A 4,290-nucleotide genomic window follows, 5' to 3' on the forward strand; every position below is an offset into this window, starting at 1 on the left:
CAACTGTGAGAAGGGGGAGTGTGGTGCTTGGAAAGGGTACTAAATCAACAGAAATAAGACGTAGCATTATGCAGCAGCAGCAAGAGACTAAACACCATGCACTGCCATTTAATGGAAAGATGATGTTTGCAGTCTTCCGCAGGAAAATTGATTGTTGCTGCTATGACAACAAGAGGAAAGATGTGATGTCACACAATGATCTAAGCAACTGTTGTCATGTTGTTCCAGCACACAAGCTGTTCAACTCACAAGCTGGGAATCCAGTAGAGACTTCAGTAACTGCGCCTGTTCAGTAATTACTGAAACTTTCCCTGCACCATGCTTCCAACTCTGCGTGCACAAGGCTATTGGATGTAATCACGAGGGTTAAGTTCTCAGTCTAAAAATTTCAAGCCTGTAACTATTAGAAATCTGTAACAGCTTCAGCATGTTTGTTAGATACAAGCTCTCTCATCTGACAGGGAGAAATGGGGAGCAAAACAATATCAGCATATCATTGAAGTCTTGAAAGCAAGCAATGGAAAAACTGCATGATTTGCTTGACTGGTATGTAGGGCAGCTCCTTCTCTAACCTACAGCAGTGTTCACTTTAACTGGAAAAGACTGTCCAGGATAGATCCTTTGCTCATTTAAATCATTGCAGTTCTCCCAACTGCAGCAGAGTGATGCAGATTTTCTGCTGGCCAGGATTCTGCCTCTTGAGTCAATTTGCACTGGTACACAAATAAGTGTGTACATCGTGATACATCCAGGAGCCTTTTGCTTTCTTAGTCATGCAAAGCTAAAGAACTAGAAAAAACAAGCTGTCGTGTACACTATGTCAGGAAAATAGAACAATTAATAAATCACAAGGGTTTAAAATAGAAAATTTGCAGCAAAAACACAAATCCCTGAAGACAGTTTGAAAGCTCCTAAACTTTGATCCTCCCAGCAGCAGTAGAAGGAGGAGGCAGAGGCAGACCTCTGGCTTTCAACATGGGAGAGGGAACTGGCTTGAGAGAAGGGTGCTTCCATCAGAGCCTGCCTGCTCAGGAACAGGCCTGGCTGTCTGCCTAAAACTGATCTCAAAAGGCACAGAAGAGTTCATGACTCCTTATTTCTTTTGAACTTTAGGCATTCTAGAAAATCTGAATTTTGCATCAGTTTAAAAGCACCACAAAGCAAAACTCAGATCTTCTGTAATAACTGGAGGGAGAGCTTTTACACACAAAATGGAGACAGTGTTCTCATAAAGAAACTTACCTGCAAGATTTGGAAAGAACTGCTGTGAGTTAGATTAAGTGTTTCAGTGCCACATCCTTCCTCTCCAAAAACACTTAAGTTACAGCAGATCTCCTCACCACTTCATTTCAATCTGTAAATATAAATTTATTTGATATATTGAATAGGACAAACAGTGTTGCCAGATGCTTCTGAATATAAAAAGTAGATAGTTGGAGCTTTACTGAAGTTAAGTTCTTAGTCATAGAAATGTGATAAATGCAGAAAGAAAATATCTTCTTGTTAAAATTTGTGTTGATCATTTTCCCAGATTTAAAGACAGTGGATGTAGCTTACCTTTAGTAAGTTAATTACAATAGCAAAATAAGTAACACAGTGGCATTCTGGGTTAATAGTCTCTTATTTGTACAGTATGGATGAGACAATGCATAGGAAAAGAAAAAATGCATTAGCACAGCTTCCTTTCTGTTATGTTTTAGTGGAGAAAAATTTAGCCAAAGTCAAAAAAGAACTCAAATACAGTATCTTGTGTATACAAAACTTCCTGCATGTACTCTGAAATTTGCTTACACAGACCATCACAAATAAAGATCTTGAAGCCTTCATCTGAGATTCATTGAACTTGCTAGAGCAAACTAAATGCGTGAACCATCCCACTAAATGGCTCACCCTATGGCTCTGCTATAGACCCTTTATATGCAAAAAGTCCGTAAAAACAGAATATCCAAAATCCTCAGTGGGTCAGTGCACCTCAGTCCTCCTCACGGTCTCTGTCAAAAGGGTGGTATCTAGAGGAAAAGGATCTACCTTGTTTCTTCATACAGAAGAAAGTTTTTGAGTATTGTCATACATTTGCCTTTCTGGTACAGTACATCCCTTTTTTCTGCAGGGATCTGTGAAGTCCTTAGGAAGTGCAGAGTTCCTACATCTCCTCTCCCAACACAAGTGCTGTAAGCAACCAAGGTCAAAATTAGAGCAGTTGAGAAGCTGCTCTAGGTTGTGCTCTGTGAATGGATGCTGGCCATCTCCAGAGACACGAGGGTATGTAACTCCAAGCCATCAGCAAGGAGCTCTTCTGGCACCAGCCTTCTTCCATGCCCTCATACTCTCATGTCTGATGTTAGGCTCAGGTCTTTCATTAAATTATCATTTAAATATTCATTAAGTCTCATTGTGAGTAATCCGTTTTCAAAACACTGTGAAGATCATCCTTTCTTAGTAGTTAGTATAAAGGTGAATCAATGCAAAATATTTTCTCTTCATAGTATCATTTAGATTAGAAAAGACCTTCAAGATCATTAAGACCAACTGCAAACCAAACACTGCCAAGTCCACCAAAAGAAGCAATGGAATGACCAAACATCCTTCTCCAGGTGCTCTCTACCATGCTTCCCTTCTAATAATACAGATATTTCATCACGGACCCACCGAAACTCCCAGTGTGTTTTTTCCATCAGCACTGTCTGGAGCAGAGTTGGACAAAAATTTGAAGATGTTGTATGACAACTGTTAAGATTCACTTTGCACCCAATGGAAGCTGCTTTCTCTCAATCTGATATTACTCTGTTCCTTAAGGGTATCAGCCTTCTCTCCAGCTGACACTACAATAGCAGTTGCAGCAGCTCAGCATTTCCCAAGAATTTCATAAAAATATGCAGGACCCAAAACACAGAAGTCTCTGATGGAAAAAACATGTTTAAGCCCATCACTGACACAGTAATGTTGCTGTGTGATTTCTTGGATGGCATAATTTTCTTCAGTATAAAGATTAACAAATACATGAATCATTCAGTCTGCCTACAACACAGTGCTGGTAGCGAAGTTTTTACCGTTATGTGACTCAATCCTATCTGCACTTGTCCAGATATAAAAATAAATGTTATGTAATGCACAGATCACAGAATCAATACACTGTGTGCATCAAATAGAGGAAAACAGCACAGGAACTCCTATGCTAAGAAGCAAAAAAGCTTGCAATTCTAAACCTGAGTAATTTGATCTAAAATTTGGTCTATTTGTCTTGTCAGTATGAGCAGCAATAAAGACAGCACAGCAACAAACCCAGCAATCCTGTTGGTTTGTTCTGGAACATAAAAAAAAAAAGTTTCTCCTTCAGGCTGACACACACTGATGAAAAAACACACTACTAATGATGCTGAGAGTGGAAGAGATTAAGATAGGGGGTTCAAAAGTGAGCATATTGCAACAACCTATGGAGGGACTGCCACCTTCCCATTAGAGGAAGAAATGTGAAAAGTAGCATTTGCCTGGCATTTTCACCTTTAAAATGCTATATGAACATTAACAGATAGTTAAGATAACTACATAAAGATATTTTAATGAAACATACATTTCCATCTCCAGTTTTTTCTGCAAGCTTAAAGTTTACATTATGTTAATTATTGCAAAACAAATTCTCCATAAAGCAGAGGAATAAACAGGTACCTCCTCCCACACCAATAAAAGCTTGTATCCATCATTATTAGCTGAAATTGTGACCCAGTTATGCTAATCTCATGCAGGAAAAACTTTCCTGATTTCACAACAGCAAGGAAGTGGAATGTCTTGTCTTCTTAAAGGCATTTGTTTTGATTATTACAAGTAAGTTATTTTATATTTTAACTTGGATTTCATCTAAAAATTAAAATGGGATGTAAGCTTGCTTTGTTTCTAAGTTCTATTGTAATTTATATATATATATGTAAAGGGGTACATATATATATGTACCCTAGTGAGATATGCAATTGTAACAAAGCAGTCTGCTCAGAGAATCCCCAAATTTCAACTTTTATATAACAAGCCCCTTGGAAAAACACCTGTTGCTTTGAGAAGCCTCACTTTTTCCTTAGACAGCGAACAAAATCAATAAATTGTACTCTTCAAACAGTTACAGCAATCCATCCTAAAATTCCTAATCTCTTCACATTTCTCCCTGTCCCAGCAATTTTGCTTCCTGTCTTTGAGAGGCAACAAGAACTATTACATATATACCTTTCTACAAACTGAGAAATGAAAAAGAGTTACAGAATTTAGAAACCCTGGCTAAGTAAACAAATATTTCAAACAAAG

At 38.2% G+C, this 4,290-nt stretch overlaps 1 long non-coding RNA gene across 2 annotated transcripts; it reads left to right on the forward strand.

The window, feature by feature from the left end:
- Positions 1-281: 281 nt before the first annotated feature.
- LOC120324426 lies at positions 282-3,822 on the forward strand. Of its 2 annotated transcripts, XR_005565728.1 has the most exons (5): positions 282-353; positions 462-546; positions 2,111-2,262; positions 2,487-2,594; positions 3,744-3,822. It is a non-coding gene; the product is annotated as an uncharacterized LOC120324426 (long non-coding RNA). The 2 variants fall into 2 exon arrangements; XR_005565727.1 differs by having other exon boundaries at positions 302-546.
- Positions 3,823-4,290: the final 468 nt, after the last annotated feature.

Source organism: Pipra filicauda, unplaced genomic scaffold (assembly GCF_003945595.2).
Source record: "Pipra filicauda isolate LSUMZ 115617 unplaced genomic scaffold, ASM394559v2 scaffold529_size498821_pilon, whole genome shotgun sequence".
NCBI lineage: Eukaryota > Metazoa > Chordata > Aves > Passeriformes > Pipridae > Pipra > Pipra filicauda.